Genomic DNA, 14,876 nt, shown 5'->3' with positions numbered 1-14,876 from the left:
GTGCACTGCAGAGTGCAATAAAAACAGCACTGTGCTGTTCAAGGGCTTATTAAAGAGGCCACGCAGTTACCAAGCAAATAACAGGCATTATGCAGGGCCTATTAATAACCCCTCTAGTTGTGAGACTAAATCTAACCGGCCGCTCTTCTGGACCTCGAGTTACCCAGGTCAAGGGATAAAAACAGAAAGTATCTGTGTGGTTCTTTCGTTTAAAACAAACCTGCACATAGGCGAATGATGCCATGCATATGTAGGTAGGTACCTCCAGATTTGTTACTATTAATCGCAATAATTACCACTCCCTGTTCATTTCTCACAATATCAGTAAAACTGTTTGTAAGGTTTGAAGAAAGGGCATATTACCCTCCGTTGAGTTCTCTGCAAGTTAAATGAGGGGAAATTGCAGTACTTTGTAAGTCAAGATGAAAAGCTCCTCTGGAAAACTACTGCCTTAATTAAGCAAAACAGTGCCATGAGGAGATGTGTTGGTGAGTCGCACATTTTCACTTTTTTTCATAATTCTTCCGTGAGGTGGAAGACCAGGGCACTTAACACCGGGACCCTGTCTCACACACGAAAGATCTGCGGCAGATCACCTTTCAAACAAGCGGTTGCGATTGTCCCGACAGCTTTGAAAGTGAAAGCGTGCACATTGCGCTGAATATAAACAAAGCACGTCATGTAAACAAAGCACGTTGTGGTGCCTGAAGAAGGACAAACTCAATAAAGATAATAGTGCTTACAAGACAAATTAACACTACCGTGTAAGAACTGAAGTAAAGGGGCCAGTAGCCATGAGAGGGTACAATTGACGACATGGTCGTACTAAGGAGGGACGAACAAGCCAATTAAGGAATCAGAAGCCTGCATTTATGAAGGACAAAGACACAAGCCAATGAAAAATATGAGTAGGGGAGTGTGTGGGGCTTCTCTTCCGTACTGAACTACAACAGATCATCGCCAGAGCAGCGCTTGCGAGCTGGCTCAGACTCGACCTAAAAACCCAATAGGGTTAGGAAAAGAGAATCAAAATTTACACTACCTGTCAAGGTTGTTAGGATTTCTATAGGTGCTCTTTCTTTTAGAAGGTAGATGGTGGTGGAGTAGGAGGAGCCTGGTGAAAGTTACTCATGAACAAGCTTCAGAGATTACAGCTGTCAAGCTGCCAAGAATGAAGGTATTTGTTGATCTGAGTGTGGTGAGGGGAGTTCCTGGTGGGATCTCTCTCAGGGAAAGATTACATGTCATTTAATTCCGGGTACGTCCTCTGCTGAGTCTGACAGTTGTCCTTCCAATGAGGTTGTTTATGGACCTGATGATTCATATGTGTTATTGCCCTCTAACGAGGAAATTCCTTTTTCTAGTTCTAGTGTGGAGGATTTGACTATAAGGTCTTCGACTGCAAGGTCTTCCTGCAGGATATCTTGCAATGCTTCCTTTCCTCTGAAATTTAAAGATTATTATTTAATGTAATGTTGCTTTTATTGTGCATGTTTGCATGACTTTTGTTTATTGTTAATATTTGTTCAACGTTTATTTATTCATAAAAAGGGGGGAGATGTGGTCCTTTGTCTCTTTAAGGACAACGTGTTATTGTCCTGTGCTCCTGCTCGGGACACTGCTGTATTTGTTTGAACTTGACCTGTGTTCTGCTGTCTCTCTCCTAGGTGTTCTGCTCGAACTTCTGCGGTTGGAGCAGTAGCATTTAGGACACCAGAGGAGCGGTCGTGGGCTCTCTTCTCTACAACAAGTTTTAAGAATAGACTTGTTCATCTGCACTTACCTCAGCTGGGCATTCATTTCTTTCCTACTGCAACACTACCACCTTCTAAAGATGAAAAATGTGCGCTAGGCACTTGCCTGAGGCCACAACCCTCCTGGGCCCCGGCGGTGGAGTCCCAGCATCCGTCTCATCTCGGGAACAGTTGGACTCAGTAGCATTGCTCCCAGAGCCATTCTCTCTCTCTGTAGTACCGGTGTCTTCTGGCCAGGTCGGCATCCTGGATTGTGTCGGTGATTCCGGCGTCTTTTCCCAGTTTGCCTCGCCTCCTACGCTCTCTCCATCATTGCCTTTGGCGGCTCCCTGCTCTGTCTCCTCTTTTTGGATCTCTCCTTTGGCGTCCTCGTTTTGGTCTAAAACCTCCTTCGCGCCGTCTTCAATGATTCCACCCCCTAAATGTTGATATTCTTGCGATGCCCACCCGAGACCATCCTGGGCGGCAAGTGCGGGAAAACGATATCTTTTCAGGGAGGATGTTACGGCCATATTGGATGTACCCGGATCCATCCTGGTCTGATCACAGGGTTCCATCATTTCCTCACGCTGCTTCCTGCCCAAAAACAAGTCCCTGAGGCATCTTGCTCTTTCTATGTGTGCTGCAGAATGCAGCACACATAGAAAGAGGAAAAAACGAGAAGAAATAAACATATTTCTCCTTCTTATGCCTCTCTTGGGGATGCAGAGCATTTTGATGCATTCCCTGGTCTACCAATAATGGTAAATCTGGAAATGCGGCACAATCCATGGGTGTTGCGTGGGAACACCTGCGCACTACCCATGGAACGCCGCCCTGGGGCAAATTAACGCACCACAGCAATTTGCACTGCGTTGTGTTACTCTAGATTTATCAACCCACTCAGGGTCACACAAGGGGGCCTTGAGTGGCTTGATAAATCAAACTTACAGTTTGATCTTGCGCCGCGTTGCTTGTCTTTTTTTCAAAAATAGCTTAGTACCGTTCCTGAAAGACCTTATAATTAGTGACGACAATGATTAAGTAAAGGAAGGGTGGCCCATGCCAGTGCATTTTTGTTTAAATAGAATAAAATGAATATTACTTTTGTTTGGCCAGCGATAAATGCTTAGGCTCAGGACATGAAGTGCAGACTATGCTTCACAATGAATACTTGATCTCTTGCTAAGGTCTTAGGCTAGACCCGCTCTTTTCCAGTTCCATGAGTATATAGTTCCATAATGTGCTCTTGTGGAACTAGTCAAATCCATTCCTGTCGTTATAAGGGTTCCCTGTGGTGCCTCTAATGGATTAATCTTAAGTAACAGAAATGCTCTTTCATGGCATAGTGCTTCTAATTCCTTTTGTATTTCATTGATGAACTGTGCCATTGCTTGAATGGGATTTGGATCAGACTTGATAATGATATAAGAATCATCTGGAAACTCTCACGAAGCAGGTAGTTTAAGACTCTGAACTCTGATGTTAGTCACAGTTTACCCCTTCGTATAAGTCCCGGGGATGTTTGAGAGATTTAAACCCACCCTCCTTGGAGATTGTAACAGGACAAAACTGGGAAAAGGGTAGAGAAGAGTAAACAATACCGTGAGTGTCTGTAACCCAAGGCAGTCATTGGTTTTTCAGCCTGGATGATGTGCTGATATCAGAATGAAATGCTTCCCCAGTCTGGCCACAGTGATGAGTAAATAGTCCCAGGGCTAGAAGGATCCAGTCCAGAAACTGAAGGAGAACAGTTTAAGAAGCCAAAACACTACGGAAATAGAGACAAAGTAGTTAAAAGTTAAGCTACCATAGGGTCAAATGCAAACAAGCATTGGCATAGCCAATAGATCTCGCTTTTGGGACCTTATATGTATTTAGTTATGCAGCACAATATCCTTGGTGCAACAACATCAACCGTTGCAGGGCTAAACACTTATAAGGTCCCCAAGGCGAGACCTATTGGCTGTGCCAATGCTTGTTTGTTTCGTTATGTGGTTTGGAAAGTTTAGAGAGTGGAGAGGTCAACAGCACCTTGGCATCAGATAATTTGCAGTAGTGTTTCATGGCTTGCAGCCCTTTCTCCTATGACCCACGTCAGCTATAATGATGTAGTTTTCTTTTTTCTGGCCTTGACGGATCTCTGAGGGTGAAAGGTCGGGCACTCCTCCAGAGGATATATGGTACATTTTTATAGCCTTCCTATTATAGCTGTGCAAGTTTTCTAATTTTTCTTTAATTGTGTGTGGCGGTTCTATTATCTGCCTTAGGTAAATATTAACTCTGATAAGAGAAGCTTTAATTATAGGCTGTTCGGCCCCTTAAGCAGTGAGCCATATGATGATGGCGTGATGAATCATGGGAGTGTTGACTCAACTGTGGCACTATACCCACTCTTCAATTAAGCATTTGAATTTTGTGAAATCACTTTCCTACAAAGAGCTATTGTGCAGACTGTAGGTCTCAAACACGTGAGTCAAAAACCAACAGAGTACCAGAATGTTAATGAGTAATCATTAAAGCACCACGGTGCAAAGTATGAGAGGCGAAACTTGTGAATCCAGCGGAAGTGAAACAAGCATTGGCCACAAAAGTCATCGCAATCACGATCGCTGTGAAAGCGAAAGTGATCGCCATGACGCTCTAAAACGCGCAAGGGATGCGCGCGCACAAGCGCACGTGCTTGTTGCGCATTCTAGCAAGCTGGCCAAAAAGCTGGGGGGGAAAATGCTACCGCCGGCCACAGCTTGCACGCGCCCACGCACACGCACTGTAAGCTGTAGCCGGCGGTAGCATTTTTTGAAGCCCTCACTTACTAAAGTCTCTCCGAGCAGCGCATGCGCACTGACTCAGCGAGACCTAAAAATGAATCAGAGTCAGGGTTCTCTCTCTCAGACAATGTAAGCACTATTTTTCTTTAAGGAAACGTCTCCTAGAAGATTTGAGGAGAAACCGACATGAAAAACACAAAAAAGGTATTGGAACAAAACATAGGTGTGACATGTTCAGCAAGGATACAAGCCATGTAGCCGATGTTGCCAAGCGTAATGTAATGGCAGCACAGACCTTTCATACACCTGTATCGTGTGGTATTTAGAAGCACCTACTTCGCTGCCTGCGCTCCACTGACAGTCTGGAAGCACCAACCTTACTGTTCCTGAGTACCTGCCTCTCTCTTGGCTACTCAGCCTCCATGCTCTGTAATGCCATAACCTACATTTCAGTTTCCCAGTCAGAAACCTTGCCCGAGTCCTGAATCTTGTTCATGATCTCCATCCCTGATGTAAGTTATTTCTACTCTTCCTACTCATGCCTCTTGTATTCCTAACAAAAATAACAACTCATCAATGGATTGAAGATATATATTCACTTTATGCTGTTTATGAATTCTGAAACACCTTTAGTGCTAACAAGATATTCTAATACATGGCTAACGATTGCCCCTAATAAAAAGTGTTTTGACTCAAAAGTTCTAAAACTCAATTAGAATATTTGGACTGACCATGTAATACCCTTTTTCCAGGATATTCTTAGCTCTGGGACTATCCCACGCTCTTGCTATTTTGCCCATCTTGTGCAAATATCCAAAAAAGGCACTAGAGCTTTCTTGGTAAGTTGTAGATCAATTGCCCTGACAAATATTGAAGATATTATTTGTCAAGTTATTGCTGGAGCATATTATGCATTGGGTAAATGATAACTCAGCCCTACCAGTTGCACAGGTGGGTTTAGACCACATTCCTGGACCACCATAAATATTTTGACAATTTGTAGATTGGCATCTAAATGCATCTATTATGTAAAATTGTATGCTGCTGTCTGGTTGACTATTCAAATAGTTTCGATTGGTTGAGCAGAGTGTTTATATGTGCCAAACTTGATGCAATTGGTGTGGAAGCAGGTCTTTTCAAGTTGATACAAAGATTTTATGATCTTCGATACATGAACCATGACTTAGATCTTTCCATGATCTGGGTCATGGTTGGTTTGGAAAGGTGCTGTGAAGACATTTAGCAAATTTAAATGATAAATTCCATAAAGCCCTCACAGTCCTACTCCCTTTCTGGAGGACAGCAGATTGGGGGATTAATGCCACTCAACGTCATGGGTAGTTTTTTTTTTTTAAACAATGTGGTGGTGGCAACACTCTCTGAAGCCCACACTGTCTGTCGCCTCTTCCCTGGGGGGTAGATTGAGGATTCACAACAGGAGCTGTATTACAGAAAGTGACCCTGGGGCACAATGGGCACTTGAACCTGCTTCATGCACTTCCGGGCACTTTGGTATGAGGGTTTAAAGATGATTTTGCATCCCCTTTGTCGAGCTCCTCCACTCCTCGGGATCGGATCGATGCTCAATTTGGTCCAACTCTCGATAGCTTCAAGTCTGTGAGCTATTATAGAGCAGATCAGTGAAGTGATCGAGCGAGGGAAGGAAAGGGAGGGGACAGCGGGGAGGGAGACCTGAAAAGACACAAGAGAACAACAGTGTTATAATCCTCGCATCCCCATTACTCCCTTTCTAGCCTACTCCTGAATGTCTATATTTGTGTTTGAAGGTAATTACCTGTAAAGAAAAAGAAGTGTAAGTGTGGCCCCTGGGCGCGGCTCTCACTCTCTGCCTTAGAACCTGAGACCGATTAAACCAGGCCTCTAGAACTTCACTGCATACATAGAACTCTAAGGTGAAAAGAAACAGCGTTATTACCAGGTTTGTACTTGCCTAACTCTGGCCGCCTGTGTGACCCGCGCTTCTTTATCAAACCTACCCTGGCTTATGTTTGACCTTACATCACAGGGGTTGTATGAGATTACGTCATCCCATCCACAATCCTCTGTTAAATAAGCATAACGAAAATTAGGGTTATGTATCACTCATCTTTGTAGATGAACTAGGACTACGCCCCTTGGTTGTTGGACCATACAAGCAGAACACACAATCAGTCTGGGTTCATACTCAGCAAGGTTCGTTTTTTCTCGTAATGTTGTTTTAGACAGCAACAAACATATATAACTTCATAAGCATGGGCACTGGTCTCCTCACTCGTACGAGCCGATAAACGTATGGCTCACCAACGATGAGGAACGCTCAGGGAACATAACAGAATAGCTGGTCATGAACGAGGCGCTTTTCCTAAAGCCCTCGATTTTCACACTCTTTCCGTGTTGCTGGATAAGTAATTGTCTCACACAATGGTTCACACAGCAATCACCATATGTCATTTTATAGGAATGGGCACTGGTATTCCGTTGACTCGCATGAGTCGACAAACGTGTGGCTCTCCAACGAAGAGGAACACCTAGTGCACTGCCCCCTTACCGTAAGGATTACAAAAGGCCACCGGAATCCGAAGTTCCCGACCCCACCTCACCAGAAGTCTGCAAGGGCCAATGTCCCCAAATATCCGTGGCGCATTTCAAGGATATACAAAGCCGGAATGCACATGACTCTCCCTTCTCGTGTACCGATGCGTACACAGAATAATCGGCTCTGCAGTGTGGGCGGAAGCGCTCTTTGAAGCCTTCCTTTTCTGCACGCTGCCGTTGTCTTGCCGCTCCTGCCTCTGGGAACTGTAGTTGTACTCGACGTATACGCCGGATAGCGGCGTAATCAATTGACGTATATGCCGGATAGCGGCGTATTCACTCGCGACCTCAAAAACGGCTGCCATGATATCATGGAGCCTGACAGTACATCCCTCTTCACGCGGGATTCCGTCCCTTCTGTGGTAGGGGATGTTTTTTATGGAACGCTGCAAGTAATCTAGGGGCGTGGATGGCGCTGGCCGTTTCCCAAGAATTGTCTTCTGGTCCGTACCCCTTCCAAGAAACGAGATACCACCTGTTACGGCCCCTGGTTTTAGTGTCTATGATGTTAGCGACTTCGTATTCTTTCTCGTCGTTTATCCACACAGGGTGTGGTTTCTTTTTAATGGGTGTAACCGAGGGTTTCACGAGTGATACATGGAACACAGGATGTATGCGCATAGAGGGCGGCAGGGCTAGCTTTACGGCCACAGGATTGATCATTCTAACCACTTTATAAGGTCCGATGAACTTAGGATTGAACATCGAGGGATGTTTAGAGTGGATATGTTTTGTGGATAACCACACCATATCACCTGATCGGTAGGTGGGGCCCGCTCTACGATGTTTGTCAGCCCCATGTTTATATTTTTGTTTGGCTACCTGCAGCTGTATTTGAGTCCTTTGAAGTGTGTCCTGAATGTGTTTCACTCTATTATGTACCTCAGGCAGGGTGGTATCCTCTTCTGGGTGTAATAAAGGAAGGAACCTGGGATGAAACCCGTATGTGTTATAAAAGGGTGCGGTCTTAGTGGAACTGTGAATGGCGCTGTTATAAGCCACTTCTGCCACCCATAATTTATCCACCCAGGCCTCTGTTGTGGAATCTACATAGCACCTTAGGTATTGTTTAAGGGTCTGATTGACCCTTTCGGTCTGCCCATCTGTCTGGGGATGGAAGCTCGTAGAGAGAGCCACTTGAATCTGTAGGGCCTTACACCACACCCCCCAGAACCGAGCTGTGAATTGCGTACCTCTATCGGAGACAATGCGACGGGGAAGGCCATGTAGTCTAACAATATGTAGCAACAGTAGTTTTGCTAATAGTCCTGCTGAGGGCACCTGGTGACAAGCAATGAAGTGACCCATCTTTGTGAGATAATCCACCACTACCATTATCGTATCATATCCATGGTCTTTATGAAGTCCTACGATAAAATCGATGGAGATGTGTTCCCAGGGAGACTTGGGTGTGGGTAAGGGTTGGAGCAATCCCTGTGGCCGAGTGTGGTCTGTCTTCATTCTGGAACACGTCTCACATTCCTTGATCCAATGCGTAACATCCTTTCGTAAGCTAGGCCACCAGAATTGTCTTTCAATCCGCTCTAAGGTCTTGTAAACTCCATTGTGTCCTGAACTTGGTATATTATGACACCAATCAAACACTTGTTTCTGCAGGGTTTTCGTGGGTACCAACATCATGTGTCCTTTTAGATATATGCCTTGTTTTCCTTTCCACTCTCGGTGGAATCTCAGCCATGTTCTCCATGTGCAAGTTTGAGTGCCTTTGACCACCTTTTGTAGAAAACCACTGGTTTGTAGTGCACACACAACTTTGTGCGGGGGGATGATGGCATGTTCCACCCGTTCATCGTTTTCCCTAATGGATTCCTGCCGTGTGAGGGCGTCCGCCTTTTGGTTCTCCTTACCTGGCCTGTAAGTTACAATGAAGTCGAATTCCTCAAAGAAGAGCATCCAACGAAGCTGTCTCGGTGTTAGATGCCTGGCGGTTCTCATGAACTGTAAATTTCGGTGGTCAGTGTACACCGTTACTTTTTCTTGGGCTCCTAACAGGAGGTGACGCCACTCGGTGAAAGCTTCCTTAATCGCCAATAATTCTTTCTCGGCTATGGTATAGTTGATCTCCGCCTCGTTCAGCTTTCGGGACAGGTATGCAATAGAGTGCAATTGTCCCGTAGCCTCGTGTCTTTGGGACAAAACCGCACCAATGGCCACTTCCGACACGTCTGCTTCCACAATATAGGGTTTCTCAGGTTTGGGATGTGCCAATACGGGAGCAGTTATAAACGCCGTTTTTAGCTCCTCAAAGGCTGTTTGTGCTTCATTGGACCATTGAAACTTTGTGTCTTTCCATAATAACTTAGTTATTGGAGTCACTATTTTGGAGAACTGGTCGATGAATCGTCTGTAAAAGTTGGCGAATCCCAAGAAGCACTGTACGTCCCGCACGTTCTGAGGTTCTGGCCAGTCTTTCACTGCTTGTACCTTTCTTTCCGCCATTACCTGCCCTCGGGGTGTAAGCATAACACCCAGGAATTCGACAATGTCCACATGAAATTCGCACTTACTTAATTTACAGAATAACTGGTTGTTGCACAACGCCTGTAATACCGTGCTGACGTGTAGTAAGTGCTGATCTATGGACGATGAATAAATCAAAATGTCGACGATATACACGTCGACGTATTTGTCCATGAAGTCACGTAGCACTTCATTAAGGAAAAACTGAAAGGCAGCAGGGGCGTTGCAGAGACCGAAGGGCATCACCAGATAATCGTACAGCCCGTATCTCGTTTTGAAGACAGTTTTCCATTCATCTCCGGCTCTCATCCTCACTAGGTGGTAAGCTCCTTTGAGTTCTAATTTGGTGCAAATCACCGCCTTTTTGACCTGTTCCAATAACACTGGGATTAAAGGAAGAGGGTATCGGTTTTTAATCGTGATATCGTTTAACGCCCTGAAATCTATGCAAGTGCGCAGCTCTCCATTGGCTTTCGGAATAAAAAACAAAGGGGAAGCTGCAGGGGATTTAGAAGGGCGTATAAACCCCAAGGCTAAATATTTGTCCAGATAACTCCTCAAATGTTCGATCTCCTTTTCCGTAAGGGCGTATATTCGTCCACAGGGTACCACTGCTCCGGCAACAAAATCGATCTAACAGTCGTACTGTCTATGAGGTGGCAGGGTCTCTGCGTGTTCGTCGTTGAACACATCCTGGAAACCGGCGTATTGTTTGGGTAGGGTGATGTCCTTTTCGGCTGCGGTTGCTACCCAGTGAGTGTTTGGTCGTACTCGTGTTGGTGGTGCCCCGTTGAAGAAGCAATGCTTGGAACAGTACTCTGAGTCAAAGCTAAGTGTTTTATGTACCCAACTAATCCGTGGATCGTGTTTTTGTAGCCATGGGAGGCCCAGGATGATTCCATGTTGGGGGGGATGATATTATGTTGAATTCCATAGCTTCTTCGTGGTGTAAGTTGCATCTGATCTCCACCTTCTCTGTGGTGTACTGTACGGGTCCGGAATCCAACACCCGTCCATCTACAGCGATCACTATTTCTGGTATAGTTTTCTTCAATAACCGAACCCCCAATGTATGGGCTAAGGATTTATCCATAAATATCCCCGTTGCTCCTGAGTCCACCAGGGCCTGGACCGCTCTCCAGTCTTCTCCAATTTGTATGTATATTTGGATATAAAAGAATCGATCCAAGTCTTCAGCACTTAATGAGGGAAGGTATGTTCTGCTCGAGAGCTTCCCTCCAATGTCTCCCGAGCCTTCTAATTTTCCAGAGTTTTCTTACTGTAACTATTGGCTTCCAGTCTCCTTTCCCTTGGTTTCTGAGGTTTTTGTAAGCATTCTCTAACGAAATGTCCGCTTTTCCCGCAATAAAGACATAGCCCATTCTTCCGTCGTGAGTTTCTTTCTTCCGTAGTAAAGGGAGCCCGTACCGTCCCTATTTCCATAGGTTCCGGGTAATTCCGAAGAGACTCCCTGGAGTTGAATCGCTCTGTTCGAGGGGGTATTTTTTCCTTCTTTTGAGTATCACTCTTCCTGTCGCTCAAACGGTGTTCTAATCTTAAAGTCAGATTGATTAGCTCTGTGCAGGAAGTGGGTTGGGGGTCAATTTGAGCGATGATATCTTTTAAGTCGTCTCTTAGTCCCTGATAATAAATGGCGAATTGTTTTTCTTCCGGCCAATTGGTTTTTGCCACTAAACGCCTGAATGTGGTGAGATAGGTTACCAGTTCTTTGTTTCCTTGTTGTAGTTCGAGCAATTCTCAATCTGCCGAGAGGGTATGTGATCTACGGTCAAATATGTTTTCGAATTCTTCCCTAAACGAAGTCCAATCGTAAAGGAGTGGGTCATCTCTCTGCACTCACGGAACTGCCCATAGTGCCGCATCACCTGCCAAATATGAAATAAGGAATGCCACTCGTGCTTGATTGGTGGTAAACGCTTTTGATTTGCAATTAAAGTGTAACATAACTTGTGTTAAGAAGACCTGTATTTTGTTAGCATCACCATAGTATCTTTCAGGGGGAGCTAATGGAATAGGCGTGGGTACCTCAACTGTAATGGGATGAGATTGAAACAAGGAGGTCCCTCCTGCATCAAACGGGTTCCTCTGTAACCGGTCTACCTTAGCGTGTAGATTCACGGTTTCTAATCTGGAGGCTGCCAGCTCTTGCTGCACTATCTTTAAAGCAGCCACCACTTCCCCGAGGGTAGCCATCCGAGAGCTGAGTATTCAATCAGGAGGAGTAAAACCCGTGGGCCGATTATTCTGTCGAGCTCCTCCACTCCTCGGGATCGGATCGATGCTCAATTGGGTCCACCTCTCGATAGCTTCAAGTCTGTGAGCTATTATAGCGCAGATCAGTGAAGTGATCAAGCGAGGGAAGGAAAGGGAGGGGACAGCGGGGAGGGAGACCTGAAAATACACAAGAGAACAACAGTGTTATAATCCTCGCTTCCCCATTACTCCCTTTCTAGCCTACTCCTGAATGTCTATATTTGTGTTTGAAGGTAATCACCTGTAAAGAAAAAGAAGTGTAAGTGTGGCCCCTGGGCGCGGCTCTCACTCTCTGCCCTTGAACCTGAGACCGATTAAACCAGGCCTCTAGAACTTCACTGCATACATAGAACTCTAAGGTGAAAAGAAACAGCGTTATTACCAGGTTTGTACTTGCTTAACTCTGGCCCCTGTGTGACCCGCACTTCTTTATCAAACCTACCTTGGCTTATGTTTGACCTTACATCACAGGGGTTGTATGAGATTACGTCATTCCATCCACAATCCTCTGTTAAATAAGCATAACGAAAATTAGGGTTATGTATCACTCATCTTTGTAGATGAACTAGGACTACGCCCCTTGGTTGTTGGACCATACAAGCAGAACACAAAATCAGTCTGGATTCATACTCAGCAAGGTTCGTTTTTTATCGTAATTTTTTTTAGACAGCAACAAACATATATAACTTCATAAGCATGGGCACTGGTCTCCTCACTCGCACGAGCCGACAAACGTGTGGCTCACCAACGATGAGGAACGCTCAGTGAACATAACAGAATAGCTGGTCATGAACGAGCCGCTTTTCCTAAAGCCCTCAATTTTCACACTCTCTCCGTGTTGCTGGATAAGTAATTGTCTCACACAATGGTTCACACAGCAATCACCATGTGTCGTTTTATAGGAAAGGGCACTGGTATTCCGTCGACTCGCATGAGCTGACAAACGTGTGGCTCTCAAACGAGGAGGAACACCTAGTGCACTGCCCCCTTACCGTAAGGATTACAAAAGGCCACCGGAATCCGAAGTTCCCGACCCCACCTCACCAGAAGTCTGCAAGGGCCAATGTCCCCAAATATCCATGGTGCGTTTCAAGGATATACAAAGCCGGAATGCACACGACTCTACCTTCTCGTGTACCGATGCGTACACAGAATAATCGGCTCTGCAGTGCGGGCGGAAGCGCTCTTTGAAGCCTTCCGCTTCTGCGCACTGCCATTGTCTTGCCGCTCCTGCCTCTGGGAAATGTAGTTGTACTCGACGTATACGCCGGATAGCGGGGTATTCACTCGCGAACTCAAAAACGGCTGCCATGATATCATGGAGCCTGACACCCTTCCATCAGTCAGCCTTCTTGGGGTAGGGGTAAGAAGAGGAGTAGGAAGCAAAAAGCACACTAAACACCTGGGATAGTTTTTTGTTTTGTTAAACAAAAAGAATTAGAGGGGACACCGAGGGAAGCTGATTGGGGGATTTACCTCAAATCTGCATCTGCAGGGGGCAGAATGCACATTAGGCTAGAGGGATCGTATTACAGAAAGTACCGTGGAGGGGGTGGTAATGGGCTTTTGCATCTGTTCCATGCAACCTGGACACCTTGGTATTACAGAAGGGGATACAGATGCATCCCCTTTCACAATACGGATCACATTGGTGCACTTCTTGTGCCTACACATGAAAAGGGGGCGTTTTCCTCACCTGCATTGTGGTGCAGCTCCATTTAAGTAAGAGTATATTGTGTTTTTGCTCCCACTCCGTATTACAGATGCGGGGGCAGAGGTAGGGTTCCAGCGCAAACAAAAACATTGTGTCAACTGTATAATTTAGGCCACAATCTGGAGCCCAAACAGGAATGGGGTTGGGTCCAGATTGTATGTGCATAGCACCACACATGGACAACAGGCAGTATGGGGGTTTAAATTCTGTCAGCCATCTCATATATCAAAACTACATCCACTCTCAATTGCCATAAGAAATGTCTGTGAGTCAGCTGGCACACAGGAACCATGCCAACCCTGAGCATTTCTGAAACCCAGAGACTCAGAAAAATCCATGGTGGTGTGGCTTTCATTGATACTTGCACAATTTAAAAGACGGGTCTGGTGGCTCAGTGGATTAATGCGTCCACTGCAGGGGTTTGTGTTCGACCTAATGGTCACATGTCCAAAGCCCGGCGGGTCCACACATCCTTTCATCCATCTGAGGTCGATAAAATGAGTACCGTTGGGTAACAATAAACATCTGTTATTCAGCACCAAGATACCCAAGGGTGAATGTGTACTTTACAAATACACATGTTATGTTACAATTTACTACCCAGAATGCTGTGCAAATGTCAAAAATATACCTACAACATCCAGTCTCCTCTCTCTTTCCACTGGGGATGGCTTCTGCATTTCACAATGGGATTGCCCAACACCCAGGGAACCCTACCAGCCCTCAACATTTCAGATTCCTAAAGACCTAGGGAAATCCAGGGTGGTGTGGCTTATTAGGATTCCACCATATTAGCTTTACCAAAAAGTGAACATCAAAGCATGGATCAAAAACAGTGTTTCTCCCATATGTATGACAGACATCTCAGTCACTTCGAGCCAATGGCCAAAGTCTTACCACCCTGTGTTCCCACACTTCTCCAGATAAAAATGCTAGCCCCATAAATGTAGTACCTAAAGCATGTCATAGTAATATATCAAAAGTGAAACTGGTACCACACTGGCACTACATTAACCTCACACTATCTAGGTTTTGCTCAGTTCGTGTCGCAGATAGGCCCACCATACAAGTGGGGGGACTGTTTTTCTTGGGAGAAATGTTGTAAAGCGAGGTGGTGGGAGTTTTGTCTATCCCCACAGTTTACTGAACCTTCCATCACCAAAACATGAGAAAATTCTGTGACTTTAGTTTGACTTTTTCAGAGCATTATGGGCATAAATATCTAATGGGACCTTTGCAGGCCAAGCCACCATTGACTCCCCCACATACCTAGTTTACTGAAATGTCTGGTGTTACTAAGTTTCCCTG

This window comes from Triturus cristatus, chromosome 4_2, assembly GCF_964204655.1.
Source record: "Triturus cristatus chromosome 4_2, aTriCri1.1, whole genome shotgun sequence".
In the NCBI taxonomy this organism is placed as follows: domain Eukaryota; kingdom Metazoa; phylum Chordata; class Amphibia; order Caudata; family Salamandridae; genus Triturus; species Triturus cristatus.
This window is presented reverse-complemented; position numbering follows the sequence as displayed.